Source organism: Rhinolophus ferrumequinum, chromosome 19, assembly GCF_004115265.2.
Source record: "Rhinolophus ferrumequinum isolate MPI-CBG mRhiFer1 chromosome 19, mRhiFer1_v1.p, whole genome shotgun sequence".
In the NCBI taxonomy this organism is placed as follows: Eukaryota; Metazoa; Chordata; class Mammalia; order Chiroptera; family Rhinolophidae; genus Rhinolophus; species Rhinolophus ferrumequinum.
In genome coordinates this window covers 47,218,356-47,238,321 of record NC_046302.1, presented here as the reverse complement: position 1 = coordinate 47,238,321, position 19,966 = coordinate 47,218,356, and the positions used below count along the sequence as shown (strand labels likewise).

The 19,966-nt window shown below is 46.0% G+C and overlaps 1 long non-coding RNA gene across 1 annotated transcript; it reads right to left on the bottom strand.

The window, feature by feature from the left end:
• Positions 1-13,833: 13,833 nt before the first annotated feature.
• LOC117038722 (uncharacterized) lies at positions 13,834-19,546 on the bottom strand. The gene is made up of 3 exons (XR_004425713.1): positions 19,442-19,546; positions 16,216-16,486; positions 13,834-14,474 (listed from the first exon to the last, which is right to left on the bottom strand). It is a non-coding gene; the product is annotated as an uncharacterized LOC117038722 (long non-coding RNA).
• Positions 19,547-19,966: the final 420 nt, after the last annotated feature.

Here is a 19,966-nt window from a genome sequence, read left to right as displayed (position 1 = left end):
GACAAGAATTAGAGAAAAGCCACTTCTTTCCCCCCTGTTTTAAAATGGAAGCTCTGTACTGACTCACCTGGCCCACCATTCTCTGACTGAAGTTGCCCTTCCCTTTCTCATGCTTCTAGTTGCTCTTCCAGCTCTGGCGGATTCTTTCCATGGAAGCACACTAGGTACAACTCTTAGCCCACTTCTGGTCCTCCCATCTATTCCACCAGCCTCTTCCTGTCTTCACTTGTTCCGACCCTTTTGAGCTGGCCCTTTAAGTAACCGGCAAACCCTAGCCTTACTCCCTTCTCCCCTTTCATCCATTGATTCCAGAATTACTAGGAGGCTCAGGGCAGAGGAAGTAGGTTAACCTGGGCAGGGCCACCTCCTGGCATAATTCCAGGGGCTACTATACACACAGGAGAAATCAGAATGTGCCCCCTTGAGTTTGCAGAAGGCCACCTGTGAACTTCAGAATCGTGACACCCAAGCATATCTACACACTGACAACTCCCAAATGAGTATCACTCTGAACTCCAGACCCATCTCTCCAAAGCCTTTTCACCATCTCCATCGGGATTTCCAGTTGGAGTCTCAAATGCAGTCTGTTCAATACAACTCTTGACTTTCTCCCAGCCCTGCTCCTCTCACAGTCTCCTCATGTCAGAGAATGGAACCTCCAGCCCTCCAGCTAGTCAAGTCCCAAAGCTGGCTGATATTCTCGTCTCTTCTCTTTCTCTCATGCGCCACATCCAATCCATCATCAAATCCTGTTCCCCTCCCTTTAAATATATCCAGGGTCACCTCTATTCCTACCTCCTCGTCACAGGCGCCATCATCTAGCTTTCTGCAGCGGCCTTCTGAATGTCTCCCAATCCCATCCTTGCCTCCACTTCAGATTATCCGCATTAGAGCAGCCAGCGTGATCTTGTTCAAACCAAAGTCATAAAACGCTGCTTGTCTTCTTAGAACCCTTTAACATTCCCACAGCTTCCCGTCTCCTTCAGAGCAAAGGCCAAATTCATTACAAAGGTCAGTGAGACCCTACACTATCTCCCAAACCCCTCTCTCTCCTGATTTCACTCCTTGTTCACTTAGGTCCAACACCAGTCATGTTATTATTGGAACACTCCTGCCCCAGTGCCTTTGCACTTTCTGTCCGCTCCATCCCTTTTGGGTCTTTGCTCAAAAGTCACCTTCTCAGGGAGTCCCTCCTTACTTATCCTAGTTAAAATTGCAAGCCCCCTCCCTGGTTTCCCCTTTCTGTCTTCTGGGCTTTATTTCTATAGCCTTCATCGCCATGTGACCTAATATACATTTCACTTCTTTTAAAAGTATCCCCTTTGTTGGCTCAGCTTCCAGGTAGTGCTTCCACAGCATCCCTTCTCCCGAGCCTGGTCCTTTCAGCACGCTCATGCCGACATGCTCCAAGGTCCTACCCCTTCCCCCATGCTGCATGCTCCTCCCTCCTCACCAGGTAGGAAGAGGAAACTATGTCCTGCTTCACCTTTGATTCTGAAACGCCTGTTTGGCGAAAAAGAATTAAAAACTATCCTTTGTTTTGTGCTCTTTTTTCCAGTCTTATTACAACAATCCATTTCTCCTTGAGGCAACAACCTATCTCTGCCTTCCTACACAAGAACAATCCATATGTGGAAGAAAAGAAAAACCACTCTAAATCCATTCCCTCTACCCAATATCCATTTCCCCTTCTTCTTTAGAAACAGAACACAATTTTGTTTACAGCAGTCAAGTGCTTAGTTAAAATACTGCATTTCCCCAACTCCCTTGCAGCTAAGGATAGTCCTGTGTCACAGTTCTGACCAATGAGATCAAAGCAGAATCTCCAGGTGGCGCTTCCAGGGGTGTTTTTCAAAGGGGCTTGAGCTTGAAAGCAACTACCCTTTTTGCCCTTCATCCTTTAAGTTGTTCCTTCGTGGAACACAAACTTGATAGCTAGAGCTCTAGTAATCACATTACGACCATGAGGACAGGACAGAGTGGACACCCAGAAGGACCCAAATAGTTGACGCACTGCGGAGCTGCTGCCCCAGTCCTAGGCTCTTTATCTCCCAATTTTTTATAAAGGAGAGAAAAATGAAGCTTTATTTTGTCTGAATCACTTGTAACTTGATGTGTACTTTTGTGTAAGCTGTTCTTGTTTAAAAATAAAGCTCTCAAAGTCATTCAAAATAGAGCATCTCATGAATACCTTCTTTTGCTGCAGTGGTGCTCAGTTTTGGCTGCACATTTCAGTAACCTAGTGTGCTTCTAAAAATGTCAATGGCTGGGTCCCCTCAGAGAGATTTTTGTTGTTGTTTAGTTTCAGGTGCACAAAACAAAGTAATAGACATTTATCATTTATATCCCTCACACTGTGTCAACCCTCCTCCCCCATCCACTACCCTCTGACATCGCACACAGCCATGACATTTCCACTGTCTCTGTTCCTAATGCTGTACTCCACTTCTTGTAACTATATACATATATATATAAAATTGTAGTTGACATTCATTATTGTTCAGCTTCAGCTTCAGGTGTACAGTGCAGTGATCAGGCATCTACATCATCCCTGAGGTGGTCTCCCTAAGGGGACAAGTGTCCATCGGATACCCTACAAAATCTTTATGACATTGATGACATTCCCCAAATTGACTTTCGTCTCCCCGTGGCCATCCTGCGGTTACCGACTGTGCTTTCCAACCCCCTCACCGTCCCCCTCCTCCCCACCCCCACCCGATCTAGCACCCTCAGTGTTCCCTCTGTCCTCCTCAGAGATTACGTCATCGGCATGGTGTACAGCCTGGGCGACGGGAGTTTTAAAACTCCCAGGGCGCCTCTAATGTGCAGCCGAGGTGGAGAACACCGTTGTTCTCTTTGCCAAGAGTCATCGGTTGATGGATCCCCTCAGTCGCTCTCCTTAAACACTAATGAGCACCACAGTGGACCAGGCCTGTAGCCCAGTGGTTTATCCGAAGCACTTGAAGGGCTTGTTAAAATACTGGGCTCTCCCCTGCCCCCAGCAGTTTCTCCTTTAATGGGCCTGGGGGTGGGCCAGAGGATTTGCGCTTCTAATAAGCTCCGAGGTGGTACTGATGCTGCAGGCTGGGGACCACAGCTGTAGCTGGGGTGTGTTTTCTTTTGCCTCCAGCCTCTTCCTCTCGTGCCCTTTCCTGCTCCCCTTCCCCAGCCCAGGGCCCTAAATGCTCTTTGCTTTGCTCTGCTATTCACCCTCTATTAAAAGCAGAGCAAAGCTTGTTCCCTTTTATTTATTTATTTTTATGTTTTATTTTTTTAATTCAAGTTTATTGGGGTGACAATTAAGTGGTTCCCTTTTAAAGGACTTTTAGGCAGTAGCACCCTAGGATCTCATGCCAAGACTCTTTTGACTCTTTTGCCTGAAAACTCTCCACTGTCTTCAGAGTTTCCACTTAGATGTCACCTTCTCCAGGAAGTCTTCCCTTGAAAACCCAAGTCTATGTCCTCAGAGCCCGAGAGCCTCCTTGTACTTGGCTGCAATTGCCTCATTCAATCTGTGTTCTTCTAAGACAGAAACACGTTTTCTCTCTCTGTGCCTGGGATCCAGCATGTGGTGGGTATTCCAGAAGTATTTTCCTGCTCAAGAGAAAGCGGGTGGCTTCAGGCAGGTTGGGCCTCTGCTAGAGGAGAGGATGAGCTGGGGCCGGGGAGGGGTCCCAGCGGAAGCCAGTGCAGGCAGCGGTCCCCGTGTGTCCCTTGTGACCTGAACACTTCCCTCCCAAGTTCAAGCCTGCCGTCAGTTTATGCCTCCCTGGAGACCCCTCCCTCCACAGGCCCAGGTCCTGTCCTCCTCGTGTTCTCCATCTTTACGCCTAACTCTGCCCTTGCTTTTTCTTCCTCATCCTCCAAACACACTTGGCTTTGTGGAACCTTTGACGTTATTTGACTCAGCCAGATTTGTCTTAAGTAGTTCGGTAGAGCAGTGGTTCTCAACTGTGGGCCGTGTTGCCTTCCCAGGGGATATCTGTCCATGTCTGAAGACGTTTTTGGTTGTCATAATAAGGGGGATGCTACTGGCATCTAGTACGTAGAGGCCAGGGATGCTGCTAAACATCCTATAATGCCTGTGACAGGTACTAATAAGAAAAAAAATTCTCCAGCCGAGGGTCAGTAGAGACTGAGTGCCAAGGCTGAGAGACGCTGAAGGTTCCCTGCCCTTCTGAGGCCTGAGTGTGGAGGGGACATGCTGCCCTTTGCCCAGCAGTGCTGGGCGGGTTAGTTAGTCTTAGTCTGTAGCTAACAGTCCATGGACTGGACCTAAGGTTTCTCCAGGACCCGAAAGTCTTACGATGGTGATGGATGGTGATGGTGACGATGAGGATAAATGGTCAGTCTAAGCACTGGCCTGTGTTGCCCTCAGCGGGTGCTCTCTGGGCACAACCAGACGGACCAGAACTGGCGCCTCCCTCCTTACCTCAGAAAGAGCAGCAATCTCTGTCTCTGTAGAAGAGCTTCTTGGAATGATTGTTCTCCTGAAAGGAAAATCCTTTCAAAGCTGATGAAATGACAGAGACCAAATGCTCTCCCATAAGCTGCTCTTGGAAAGGACTGTGCCCTCTGTTCCCTTGGAGGAAAAGGGCCCATCAGGAACCCTGAGTCTGCTCCAGTGGCTGGGTGGCCTCAGCTCAATTCTTCTGGGTCGAGCAGGGAACCTTGGCAGGAAACAAATCCCACAGCGCAGACATTTGACATGTAAATGAGGCCTCCTGTTCTGGAAGAAGTGCATCTGAAGCCATTCTGCAGGCGGTTCCTCCCAGAAGGGGTTCTCTGATCCCTCATGTGACTTGTAGGAGGCTCAGCCCAGCACTTTTACAGCCTGGAAGAACACAGCTGCTGTGAAGCAGCCAGTGGGGGACCCAGTCACCACAGAGGAGCCTGGTGGTTTGTTTACACGGTCTCAGAATGTTGGCAGAAGGGGAAGAACCTTCAGGAGAGGCAAAGAGAGCATGCAGTGAAAGGAGCTGAGTACTAAACATAAGCATTGATCACAAGATACTGGGGAGTGGAGGGCACCCCATAGGAGGGCACCCCACAGGAGAGCCTGTACCTCTAACTGGAAGCTTTGCGTATGTTTAGCCCAATGGACTGTTGCTGCTTAAAATCAGAGCTCCTCGCCTCGAGGACCCTCTTGAGAATTGGATGACAGCTCCAGACCCTCCCCCTAGAAAAATGCATCTAAGCATGAAATGTCATTGTCGGTTTCAGGGGGTTGAAGAATCACCCTGATTCTACCCCTGGACTGGTGAGTAATGCATCTATCCTTCGGACAGGAGAAGTGGCAGCATTTCAGGGTGGCATCTGAAGATATCCACAGAGCAGATGTCACATGATAAAGACAAGGTGTTTGGCAGGAAAAGAGGCCAGTGGGTGACAGAGACAGTCAGCTACATAATTGTAACAAGACAGATATTGGCTAAAATGAAATATAGGTTAGCAGTAATATGGTCCAATGAGTTGGGACAGAGCCTGGAGACAACACATAAAATTCTTGACTTTACCAACCATTTACCCATCCAACAAATATTGATCTCAAACCTACCATGAGACTTGCACTGTTCTGTGAGCTGGGGATACAGCAAGGTCCTGTTCTGTGCCTGGCCTTCTAGTGTGGACACAAAACATAAATGAATAAGTGACGTCAAGAGTTGAATGTTACATGAGGGGGAAATATTACAATGAATGTTACAATGAGGGGGAAAGCTTCAATTAAAAGACAACTTGAAATAGAAACAAGAATGAGGTGAAGGAACAAAGTGTGTCTATATCTGGGAGAGAGGGTCTGGACAGATAAAACAGTAAGTGCCGAAGGTCCTGAGATAGGATTGCCCTCGGCATGTTTGAGAAACAGCAAGGGGGCAGTTGTGGGCATGGAGTAGGCAAGGGGACGAGCAGGAGGACATGAGGGCTGAGAAGGACGTATGGGATCCTTGGGTTTTATTCTCAGTGGGAGGGGAAGCTGTTGAAAGCTCTCAAGCAGGAAGGAGAGTGACACGAACGAATTTAGGTTTTAAAAATGAACCAGCTTCCAAGGGAGAAAATAAATAGGCTTGGTCAACCCTCTCATAATAGTAACAATCAATTATATGCCCTTGCCTTATCAGATAAATTATCGACTCTTCCTTGTCTTGATCAGGGATCAACAAACTTTTTCTATAAATAGCCGGAGAGTAAATAATTTAGGCTTTGTGGGCCATATGGCTTCTACCACAACTACTCAGCTTTGCCACTGGAGCATGAAAGCAGCCACAGACAATGTGTAAATGAGCGAGCCTGGCTATGTGCCAGGTGACCCACCATCCCAATTTGCCTGGGACTGAGCCGTTTTCCAGGATTTAAGACTTTCAGTGCTAAACTGGGATAGTCGGAGCAAATGGGGACTGTTGGTCGATTCCAATAAAACGTTATTTCTGGACACTGAGATTTCAATTTCACATATATTTCACATGTCATGAAATAGTATTCTTCTTTTGATTTTTTTCCCATCATTGAAAAATATAAAAACCAAGCTTAGCTCATATCAAAGCAGGCAGTCTGGATTTGGCCTACAGGCTATAGGTTGTCAACCCCTGGTCTTAATGACCCTTCAGTAAAATTCATGGCCATGACATACACTGGCCATTACGCCTGCTCTCCGATATGTTCCTTTTCCATCCTGCTGCTAGGAATGCCAGCCCACGCCCACCTCTCTAGCCTCATCTCCTGCTTCTTCATTACGTTCCTGCCATACCAGTTGGCTTTGAGTTCTTTGCCTGTTCCAAACTCCATCCCACTTGAAGACTTGACGCATGCTGTCCCCTTTTCTTGAGAATGCTTTCCCTATCGTTTTCTTTGGGGAATGGATATCTCCTACTCAGAGTAAAGTTTACACATTACTTCCTGCATTAAACTTTCTCATACATAATACCCTCTTTGTTTTTTCCTGCCCCAAAGGTTGACCAGCAGCCTATGGTGTGTCCTGGAGTGAAAGCTCTGCTCCAGTGAGCACACTGACCTTAACAGAGACAATCAGTTTTCTGTTGGCTTAGGGACCCAAACAGGAGACACAGGAGGGAGGAAGTCATTTGGTAGCACAGAAGAAACGAAAAAGATACCAAAAGGAGGCAGGCAAGCAGAGGTCATTAAGTAACAGGGTCCTGAGACCCCAGAATTAGAAGATAATGAGAAAGCGGTAGTTAGAGGTGAGCAGAAACTGTAGGTATGGATGGAGACAGGTATGACAGCTGGAAGAGTAGAAAAAGAGAGCAAATAAATCACTGTAATGGTGGAGGCTTGATTTATTTCTACAGACTGGGGGGTGACCAGACACCCCAATCTCTGACTATCATGAAGCCTGCCACCTGCCACTTTTCACAAGGGCTTGCCTTCTGACTTTTGGGGATCTCCCATGTGATGATTCCTGTCCCTTTACTGCCATGTGGCCCCTTCCAACAAATTTTCCCCAACTCCATGTTCTGCACGTAGTATGTGCTTAAGAAATATTGCTGTAAGAATTAATTACTTGAGGTCATCTAAGAAAAAATTGCTTCTTGCAATCAAAATTTCCTAACACACCACTTACATTTTGGGGTGGCGATTTGTAGCCACTTCCTTTGGGACACAGATAGCAGCCCTGTCTACATTTTATCCAACTCAGTGGATCATTCTAACTGCTGAGCAAAGGATCTGATCTGAGAGAGCCTGAGGTCACGCAGAGACATCGGGCAGACCAGAGAAATCTTGGGCACAGGTTGTTAGTGAGACAGACTAAATACAGTAGCTGGCACATCCAAAGAGTAGGAGATAATTTCTGACTTTTTCAACTTCAGCTACAATTGGAAGCCAAGTGGAAAAGGAAGACAGGATGTGCTGTGTGGAAGACAGGCAGCCTTAAAAATGGGAAGAACTTTAATTAGCTCTTGACTGGGCTAAATGTGTCAGAAAAGTGAAAAGGAAGGGACTCGTTCTCTAGGTAGAACAAGATTAGTTCTTGCCTAATGTATTTAATGGATCAACAGACACTCAATAGAACGATCTCTTCCACTCCTCTCCATACCCCCTCAAGCCTTTGAAAACATACTTTATCAAAATTAAAGCTGGACTCTGCTGGCGGGAAAGCTCTTACTGCAATCAGTTTGGAACACTTGAGGTAGCGAACTTGAAATCCTTTGGAACCACTGAGGGTATGATGTGCAGGGACATAGCTTACCACTAGGAGGCAGTATCATAACTAGAGAGTGAGGGTTGGCATTACAAGGATGCACTGGCTTTGCCCTGGTTCAAAACACCCCCACAAAAACCAGTCCCAGTTGAATGAGACTTTAAAGGCATTTTACCCAGCTCCTTTGAGAAATTAAAATTCTTCACATACATGTGCGCTCCAAACACACATACCCGCCCCAGTCACTTGCCAAATAATACAATCTGCTTCTTTCATTCAAAAGGGGATCTTTTTCGGTGGCTGTTTGGCTGCATTGTTGAGAGGGAAAATCCCCACCAAATAAATTCCAGGCTCACAGTTGGGTGGCTCTCTGGAGGAAATTGCTGGAAGATGCTTAGGAACCTTGAAGCTAACGCAAGCTCTGTCAAGGTGAAAATTTCTACGTGTCACTTGCCAAGGTCGTGAATTTCTCTTTAATTGGGTGGCTGCCTGAAGCACCAGAGTGCTTCTGCCCCGGAGTGCTTGTCTCTTATTCTTACTCATACCTTTCTCACATACCACACATGGCAGTTTCCTTCCTTTTGGCCCATGGTAATCCATACCTGCTTCAAAGACTCAGTGACTAAACAGTGCCATTACTCATTTGCCTGTGTTTGTCCCCACTAGACTGGCAGCACTATATTCTGGAAACAGCATCTTATTTTTGAATTCTCAGGTGACTAGCGCAATGCCTGACACATGGTCGAATGAGTGAAGGAGTGAAGGAGTGAAGGAGTGAACGAGTGAACGTCTTATTCATTTTTGCATCCTATGTGGAGTGTTCAAATATTCTAAGGACACAGTACATCTGTGTCACATAAATCTTTTTTCAGAGCATATATGGTGACCCTGCTTTTTACATTAGGCTATCTTATGACTAGGCCCTTTGAAATGTTCAGAAGCCACCTGCAGTTTTGTGACCTTGTGTGTGTGTGTGAAACCCTTCCTTTTCCTTCAGAAATCTTGGAAGGGAACTTGAATATCAAAGAGACGAGAGTGGATGCCCTCATTCCTCCACCTGGGGGCTCCCGGTGTGGGTTTGCTCCCACTAGCTTTCTTGAGCCTGTAAGGAGGGGAAACTGAGGGGCAGTGAGGCCTCTAACTGACGGCCTTGGAGAAGGCTTTCCGCGACAGGGGAAGAGGCCACAAAGGAGGACCTGGCATTGTGAGCATTAACCCAGCCTACATTGTGAAAGACAAGCAGCTCACACCTTACCCCGCTCCTGTGACACATAAAAATTCCTCGCACACAACTGAAAAGTGTTCTCTTCTGTCCCCTTGCCCCTACGACGGCCGCTCAACCGATCCTGTGCTGCTCATTAAGCTGGCAACTGGCAAAGTAAAAGCAGCAAGATCTTCATGTTATAGCACGGCCACCAAATACAGTGAAATGTCCTTTATCTATAATCTGCTGGCAATTGAATCATCAAAACACACACGAGCAATTATTTCCCCAGTAGTAATAAAACAGAGAATAACATCAAAGACTCAATGTTTCTTCATCTGGAAAGAAAGGCAGGGCATAATTAAAGTCTTTGGGCTCCCTGTCGATGGCACCGTGATGGCATCTAGTTCCTTAGGGCTTCAGCGTCTACGTGTAGGCGACTAACTCCCAGGTTGAGAGTAGCGCAGGCAGGGACCCGGCCTCCTCCTTCTTTGTGTCCCTAGAGCCCAGTACAATGTGAAGCGCCCAGTCACCACTCAGCCCATGTCTGTCTAGTGAATGGGGAGCAAAACACAGACCCGTCCACCAAATCCTAGAATACTAAACAAAGGAGTGGCCCTTTGCCATCTGGAGGAGACAGTTCTCAGATGAATAAAAGGGAAGGGGACTTTACATGGCATCAGCCAGCCACTCCTTCAGCAAATACTGCCTGACTCCTCTTTGCATCTACTCTAGGCTGGTAACAATCCTAGGACACCTCAGGATGAAGTGACAAAGCCTGGAAACCAGGTCATTACAGGGTCTCAGCTTCTGCTCCTGGCAGGTGAACTCAGGAGCCGTGGAGGCCGAAGAGGAACAACAATGGAGCCACGGATAAGGGGCACAGACTACTATATTCTCACTGATGGCCGATTGGACGAGACACAGGAAGTAGGATCCACACAATCCACAATCGGCACTTGCTAAGGTAGCCACCGCAGTTATATACAAAACAATAGTGGCTAATGGCCAATTAGTTACAGCTGAAGGCCATTTGATACCCAAGGGAGCACCTTTCCATGTGAGGCAGAAAGCCTGGAAATGGCTCTCCTGGCTCTGTCCCCACATTCCACCCCTCCAGGCTCTCGCCTCACAATCTATGCGACAAGCCTCTTCCGTGAGGGGCCTTATGCAAGGAACCTGGAGGTGGATGCAATATCCTGGGCATAGCCAGGCTTTCTGGGTACCGCCAGATTTTTCTGGGCACAGACTTCCTGGGCACAGCCAGGATTTCTCAGGGTACCATGCTGGAACAATAGTGGCTCACAGCCAAGGTGCTTACATATTCTCGATGGCGGCTGGATGAGACACAAAAAGCAAACATCCGCCAGCACCCCAACAAGGGGTCTTCCTTTCCCTGCCTTAGGTCCCCGAGGTGGTGCCACATAGCCCGACCCCAGTATCAAACCACATGGTGTCTTTTTTGGACTGAATTTCAATAGCTGTCCAAACGGCAGCTGCTCCCCAGCTAGAGCCATCAGTACACCAGGCATCCTCAGGTACTGGGGGCTCTCCTTCTCTGTAGGGCGAGGGCTCCAAGTTCTCCCCAACCTGGGGGTGAAGGACAACTTCGACCTCACCCACATCCTCCACCGAGGTCTCAGCAAGCGTTCCCTCCTGGGACTCCAAGTCCCGCCCCTAAGCTACCTCAGCAAGCACCTCCCAGCCCACATGGCAGCAATGACCTTTGCTTTCTCTGGCCTTTGCTGGTCAGAGAACTGTCCACGTCCCCCACCCCTCCACGGGGTCCAGCTCATGAAGACAGAGGCCACCAGGCACACTGTCATGCTGTGTGGGGCCCACATGTCCTCCCAGGGGCAGATGAATCCATTACCTGACAGGGAGGACCCTGCTCGCTGCGCCAAATGTAACACAGGGTCTTATCTCCTGCTCCTGGCAGGTGAACGCAGGAGACATGGAGGCCGAAAAGGAACAACAACAGAGCCACGGATAGGGGGTACATACCACTATAGTCTTGCTGGCGACCCGGAGAGACACAGGAAGTAGGATCCACACAATCCGCAATCCACACTTGCTAACGTAGCTGACGCAGTTATATACAAAACAACAGTGGGTAATGGCCAATTAGTTACAGCTGATGGCCAACTGGTTACAGCTGATGGTCATCTAATAACCGAGCCAGCACCTTTCCATGTGAGGCCGAGAGCCTGGAAATTGCTCTCACGGCCCTGTCCCTACACCAGGCATTGGGGTTCAGCTCGGCCACAGTCTAACTGAACGACCTTGGGCATATTCTTTAACCTTTCTGGTCTTCAGTTTCCTCATTGGAACAAAAAATAAACTGTTTTCCAGTTCTAACTAATATTCTTTTGTCTTCTGATTCAAGGAAGTGTATACCAAATCGAAAAGAAAGAGTTCAGAAGAGTTCAGAAAAAAGCGTGTAGCTGGGCCATGTACATATGACAGCTGCTTTGCTATTTCACAAACCTCTTCTGGGGCTGGCTGGAACCTTGGACAGGCCCTAAGTGGCAATTGTCACACTAGAGGTACACATTGTCCTAAGATGACGGGATTTGTAGGGCCTCACCGGGGTGACAGACAAAGCAAAGTCTCCGAGGGAAGAAAACCTCTCACTATGGCCTCCTGGTTCTCTGCTGCCTCCCAGCTCCAGTATGACTTTAACGGTACTTTCAGGTGGACCCTTTCACCTTGCAAACTACCTTAGGAGTCCGTGTGTGCCCCAGGCATGCTGGCAGCAATCATCTTTGGGGGTGTGGGAGAGATGAAAGCTGGGCTGGGGAAGGATGGTGTCATCAGGTTTAGAGCAGCAGGATGGCACTAGCCATGGCTTTAAAATGGGGAGTGGAAGCTTGGCCTTCCGTTGCGTTCCTTAGAGAGCTACACAAAGAACGGGTCCCCAGCCTTGGATGTACAGCTCACCCAGGCAGGAATCACAATAAGCCATTCTGTGAGCCAATCCAGTAGAAAAGGCATAGAATGCCCTTTCTTTTGCTCCCTGTTTAATCACATCTGAGCAAAATCTCCGGGTGCGTGGGCGTGACGAGGAGGAGTTGTGAGGCCGACTTCACACTGTCACGGAGCCTGAAGGCTCTGGGCCTGTCATTGCTGCGTCAGTTCGCCGGCTCCCTAAGTCAGCTGGTCCATGTCTGGGTAGTTTGGTCACCCCTTTCGACCCCCAAAACTACCACTTAGGTGTTCCTTCCCTTCTCTTCCCTTTCACGATTCCAGTGACTCACAGCACTTGGCTTTCTCTGCGTTATGAACACACACAAGGAAAGACTGTCATCTCACTGATCTGTGTCTCACTCTACAGGCTTTCCCTCAGAATCCCTTGACAAAGCAGACAGGGAGGCCGAGGATACTCGTCAAATACTGGGATGATTAACCCAACTGCTGCACGACCTCGACCGCGAAGCAGTGCTGTGTGTGGAATAACCAGGCCAAGGAAGGTGGCACGTAGAGGAGAGGACTTCAGGTTCAGGAGACCCCAGTTGAGTTGCAGTTGCACGACCAGGTGATTCCAGAACCATTCTCACTCTCAGTTCTCCATCTGGGGAAGGAGCCCCAAACCTGTCATTTTTGCCCTGAGTTGCATGGATCAAATTAAATAGTGTGCACAGGAGCGGTCTGAATAAATAGTACAGCCCTCCACCAATGCTTGTTCAATTAGTGTTTTCTCCAAAAAATACACAAACAAGGAATGTCAGTGTATTAATTATGTCAGGGCGGTCTGGTTCTCCTCTTGACATTGGATGATGACGGGAAGGAAGAAAGGGGAGGTGGAAGGAGATGCAGGGCAGGCGGAATGGATGGAAGTGACTCATGACTTGGAGCCCGGGCAGTGTATGATAGATGCGTGGACTACACTCCCTGGTGCTTTCCAGCAAGGGACTCGGAATGATTTTTGCAAAGTTCTGGTCATTTGGTTCCCTAATAAACATAACCAATCAGAATGGTCCCAGACAGAATGGGAGTCAGTGAACACCACTTCTGGGGATGACGTCAGACACATATAATCGAAAGGTGTCCTCCGTGCCGAGGGCAGTGCCAGACACATGGTGGCCACTCGATGTATATTTATTTGATAAATGAATGGCTGGTGATTGGATGGACTGTTTCTGGTGGTTGCTCCAACCCTTTCAATTTGATTAAACATATACTGGTTCATTTACCAAGTCACGAGGAGAAGCTTTAGCTCAGCGCAAACAGAAGCTACTCCTTGCTTTATAATGCCTCACAGAGAAAGAATGTGTTTCAAACCACACCACACCACTGGTTCGGCTGTCCCAGAAGCTTCTTGGGTTTAAAATAGTCAGATTTGCTCTGGAAACTCATACATAGCTCATGTAAAATTTCCTGATGGCAATTTGTTGTAACATAAAGAAGGAGAACCTAGCACACAAATTCAGTAATCAGCCCAGTAATGGATTAAAATCAGTAGAAATCAAACATGTTTTAGAATTTCTGAAAGGTCAGTTAAGCCACAGGTGAGTTTATTAGAAAGTTGTTTTATTATGACGCAGAGTGGAGGACTCGCATACCTTAATTTTGTGCCTATGAGTGTGTGGTTTGCATAGACTAGATTGGACCCAAGTTTAGTTTTCTGTGTCTAACACTTTCCTAACTATTCATTTCAACTCAACAAGTGTGGGTTGCACAATTTCAATGTGCCTAGCCTTGTGTTGGATGCTTTGGGGGACACTGCAACCTTTATATTGACTCAGAAAAATAAAATTTATCATCGGCTAAAGTATTCAACAACAGCAGGTGAGAGGCAAGGTTCAGATGACATATTGGTTATGAGCACAAAAGGACCGTAAATTATTCAGTAATTACACATGCCTGGGAGCCCTGCTGTCAGGTGGACCTTCTTATCCATGCCAAACAGATGCCAAGGCATTTATGGAGTGGAAGGATTGCCTAACAGTAGCTATTTAGTGTGATAATGGCGTTTGATAGTTTGGACACAAACACCATTGTCACACTCCACAGCTCTGCTAAGGAACATCTGTAGCTGTGAAGGCGTTACCTCCACCTCCCCGTTCCGCCATGGCGACTGATCATCAGGGAGGCCCGCCAGCTCCATATAATGACCTGAGCAGAGAAAAGAGGGATCGAGGGGGGGAGCATCTTCAACAATGGAAGGAGGTGAAGACTTACAGAGGTCAGTCTTCTGTGTTCTAGAAGAGTTAAACTAATAAAGGGACCCACTGCCGAATGTTCTGTTATCATCCCACCAAGGCCACACGCCCACAGGAAGGCAGACTTCCTGTGGAAATGGATGAGACGTTTGTTTGCATCAATTTTCTAAAAGGGCTAAGAGAGAAGGAATCTCTAGAGGGAATCGATTTTGGGAAACAAATACTTAGTGGTAGACCACATTATAAGCCATAATAATATGACTGCATAAATGGATCCTTCCCTACTCTCAGCTCACCACATATCCCAATTCCTCATCAGTAAATGTGATAAATTCCACAGTCTAAGAAAATTAAAATTATTTTTCATGGGGATATAGCTAGCATTTAGATGGGCTGTAATCTACTCTCAGTAACATCTATTGGATACACAGGCGTCCAGATTTTAAATCTTATTCACCACAGTCGTTTTCCACCGTTGCAGTGGGTGGGAGATGAGGCACGGTAAGGAAAGGATGGAAAATGGAGAGAGGAACTATTCAATTTTTCATGAATAATATCCATTTTCGAGCAAAAGGGCGCCTTCTGTAACTGAATCCCTCTGGTTTCCTGGGTTTCCTGATGAAACTGGTTTCTAACTGATACATGAATTCCTGCCCACAATGGAGAATGAGAGGAAATAAACATTTTACATAATGCTTTGTTTTCTTCCAAATGCTGGAAAAGGAGAGGGTTGAGGGCCAGTTGATTTTTACTGCAGGGTAATGGAGTTGTTAACGTTTGATCAGAGCCTGCTTTGGCCATAAAACTGGCCCATTCTTAACAACTGAAAATAAAGCCTTCAATGTTTTTCAGTAAAAATACCCTATTCTGGTGCAGACCATGAAATCACCCTCTTCCACCGAGGCTGCTGTTATTAGCACACTGTGAAAGTCACTCAGTCTCCACAGCATTGGAGTGTTGAGCCCAGCCTTTTTTTGCTTTTCAGTTTTATGGAGATACCATGTTTCCCCGAAAATAAGACCTAGCCGGACAATCAGCTCTAATGCGTCTTTTGGAGCAAAAATTAATAAAAGACCGGGTATTATATTATATTACATTATTATATTATATTATATTATATTATATTATATTATACTATATTATATAAGACCTGGTCTTATTTTACTATAAGTAATACTTGTAATATAGTAAAATAAGACCGGGTCTTATATTAATTTTTGCTCCAAAAGATGTATTAGAGCTGATGGTCTGGCTAGGTCTTATTTTCGGGGAAACACGGTATCATTGGCACATGCAAATAACATTGGATTTGCTTTGGATGTATCACCCCAGCCTTTTTTTTCCCTTTTGTTTCCTTTTGTCTGTGTTGATTTGCTTATCATCCTATTAAATGACTAACTTCCTTTGGTTCCTATCTGTGACCCTGGCTTACCTTTACCGGGTGCTGCCACTTGCAAGGCAGTAGGGAAATGCTACCTGGCTCACTGTCAGCCCTGCTCTCTTCAGGTGGAACTCTCCACCTGGGCACTTTTGCAGCAACTCACACTGAATACAAACTGTAGAGTTCCAGCTGGCCCCAGATGCTACCACCAACCCTCAGCACTCTGGGTGCAGATGTGGTGGACATGCACGTGTGATTAACTATCTCTGATTCTTCCCTTCCCTTCTACTCCTAACAAGTCAGCCAGGCTCACCTGCTTTGTCTTTGCCTGAGGGACCTAGAATAGAAACCACTTCCTGGCCATTCAGGGACATTGCTGACCATGGCAAGAGGCTCCAGAAATCTCTTAGTTCATTTGGGAAGAATCAACGGGAGGTGAACAATTCACTAGTTTAAAAAGTCCTACTTGGAGAGCTCTATATGGGGCAAGGGTTTGGTCCTTTTTACTTCTCAGGATCTTATGGCAGCATCTGAGCCCCTCCACTTCCCAAGGTGAGCTCTGTATGTTTCAGGCTTTTAATAATCTGCAAAAGACAGAAAAGGGAAGGAAGAGTAAACAGGGAAGAAGAAAAAAGAGGAGAAGTTAATGCATTACAGATAAATCTTCCCAAACTCCTTCCCCAAATAAACCTCTATTTCTTTGGTCCAGGAAATTTATCTCAAGGAAAAAGTCCTTGAATTTGTAGAAAAGATGTTGTTTTCTACAAATTTGTAGAAAGTGTTACCTATAAGGTTGTCCACGTAAGCATTGTTTATAATAATAAAAACAGCAAACAACCTATGTCCAATTATAGGAAAAGGTAATATGTTTATGATACACCCTAGTCACTGGATATTGTAGAAAAATGGTTGTTGACTTGGCAAGAGATTCAAGATATGTTATTGAATGAAGTGGTTTACAAAACAATATACACAGTATGAGCCCTTTTTGCTGTGAAAAATGCATATATGCCAAGGGCAAAAACATCACACATTAACCATAGTTATCTTTGAGCGGTGGCATTAGGGTTTCCTTTTTTTCCTCCTTTTGCATCTCAACTTTTATTAATTTCTACAATTCATGTAGTGCTTTTGTACTGAGAAAAATGATTAGAATTTAAGCAATTTTTCAACAGTTTCTTTGTGTTGTTGGATTCCTAATGAAAATTCCTTCTTGCAAAATGCTTTTCTGAAATTGAGAGGTTGCTTGTCAACCTCTACACTGCTTGTCAACAAGCTTGAAAAGTTAGGGCTAATGGTGAGCCCCTCAGGCTAATTTCCTAGCAAATTATTAGGAAAATACTTTATTATGCAGTACAATCATTTTATGGTATTATTGCATCAATCAGTAAACACATATTTATTACATGCCTATTATGTTCTCAGCCTTGAGCGCAATTTTTAAACATGGCTATAACGGCTCTCATCTTTTCTTACTTCTTCGACTGTTTCTGCAGGTGCAGTTAAACTCTCTCAACTGTCAACCAGCCAAGCAGTTTAAACAAGCAAGCAGAATGTTTTCATTTTTTCCCAATGCCATCCAATAATACGTCACCAACAAAAAACATTAGAAGTGGTTAATGCCTGTATCTATTTGGATAGTTTTCTTAAATTCACATAGTTATTTCTCATCGTATAGCTATGAACGTCTTTCGTTCTAATATTTTAAAATTTGACAACTGAACTTAAATAGTACCAGTTAATAATTACAGAAAGTTTATAAGGTGGTTGGGAAATAATTACACCTGTTGTTTCCTGTGAAAAAATTCATGCTTACGGCAAAGATGGTGGATATTAATCAACGTGACATGTCCAAATGCCAACACAGTTTTCTACAGCTCAGGAAAGGCCTGGAAAGTTCCTATGTAGTGGCCTCTCCTCTGATCTCAGCCACATTAATCCCCTTTTGTTGCAGCTCACACTGAATACCAACCAACTCTAGAGTTCTCTCTTTGGGTCTTGCTTCCGGAGATTTCCTGAAAGAGGTTCAGGGCTAGGCAAGCCTACATGGTGTTTTATTAAAATGAAATTTCTGTGCAGCGTCCCTGTCTCCCTTCCCTTCCCTTCCCTTCCCAGCCTGAACTGGCTCTCTAGACAGTTCTCGCTGCCGCACTCAATTCAGAAAGCAGTTTTCCCATTGAGCCCATGGGTGTGAAAAACAGGCAAGACTGGGTTTGCCCCTCTTTTTATGTCATGGGGAGGGGGAGTCCCTCAAGGAGGAAGGCTGTAAGTATTCCGTGTGCATCACAGCTCTATGCAAGATGTCTTAGATTTGCAAGTACCAGGAATATCACTAAGCTTCCTATTTCTTTCTTAGATCAGATTTGGGCATGAGCAGCGTGTCTTTGCTTTCATATTTTGTTTCCCAGGGGTTGAGAACATTGTAGGGCCAACTCCAGAGGACTGAGAAAAAGAGTGCTTTGGGGAGTGGGAATTGTTACCTTGCTGCCAACCTAGTCCATCAGCACCAAAAAAAAAAAAAAAAAAAAAAAAAAAAAAAAAAAAAAAAAAAAATTGAAAAAGGAGTTGCTTTTTTCTAACTCTAAATCCACATTTTCTGTCATTTCGAATAGATATGTTAAATGCATCGACTTGATTCTTCCAAGCAATTAGAGTCTAGATGAAGACAAAGTCAATACCACACGTCTGAGTCTTGTCACTTTGAAAGTACGTGGCAATTTTAAAATAGAATGTTCTCCTCAATAGGGAGCAAAGACGCATTTCTTTTCTCGTTGAAATCCATCTAGAAGGGAACATCTGGATGCTTCTGACGCATGCATCTATTATCCATGTTTATCACCAACCAAGGGTGAAGAGGGGATCATTGAGCAAATTCTCAGCCAAGTTGGGGTCTCAACAGACTCTTTGTAAGAGAATCGCTGAGGCCTGGGGATCCCTAGGAACCCGTTTCATTTCTGTGCAGGTGTCCAGATGTTTCCATTGCCGTCAATGGAATAATAGGATGTGGACAGATAAACACCTCGGACACTGGCATGTTAGAAGCAGGAGAATAAAGCAGACTGAGCTTTGCTGGTACGCCTGCCCAGAAGCTTGGAGAAGGGAGGGACTCCTGGTCAAATAAACCTCCTAATGCTAGTTAGTCTTCTGGTGGAATCTTGAAGGCCTTGGTGCTATTGTTAAATCAGACCATCATAAAACAGGAAATGGCTTCATGTATTGCCACTCCAAGGGCAGAAATAAAAGTCCACGCCACCTCTGGGCCCTTGATTCCTTCCTAGCCTTATCCTTTCCCTCCACAGGGGTGAGAAGAACCTCTAGGAAAGTTTCTAGTTTCCTCAGGCTTTCTGAAGAAACAGAATAATCAAGGCAGACAAATTCAAATATTCTGTGTTACCAATTCACTTTGCTCAGGTGTCATGTGGAGTCCTTTTAAACACCTAGATCACAGCTCACCCCCACTTTTCAAAGTTAGCGACCACCCAAAAGAGTAGCCTAATTCCCAGAGGAGTTGGAGCTGCACAGAGGAGAGAGGCACTTACCTTGCAGTCAGCTTGAGTCTTCTCTCAGCTCAGGGCCCCTTCTCTGGCCAGTGGGGTGGTGCCTTCCAGTCTCCCTGCTCTGCTGGCTGCATGGGGGCGGCTGTGGGCATGAGCCTGGAGCTTCTGTGGGGTTTAGACCTTTCCCCTCTCCCTTTATGGGATCCAGAGTTTTAAAGTAAACAGTTCTTTCTCTTTCTGATAAGTCACATTAAATTATCGATCGGGAGGGAGGGAGGGCATGACCTTAGCCCACTAAGTCATCGTCACCTTTGGTCCAGCACACTAAGCACGACCAGAAAGCGCAGCATCCCTCCGCTGCTGTGTGGGGGTGCAGGGCAGGCAGAGATGGAGGCCAACTGGTCGAGCAGGCAGTTGCCGGTGGTGAACACATTATTCCCCTCAGAAACTCAGGTTTAAATGTGGTTAACTCTTTCCTGACAGGAAGACTGAAGTTTATTACACTGTCACCTCCTCTGATTTCTAGACCCAGAAAAGTCACCTGGTCATACAAACCTAATAATTTAA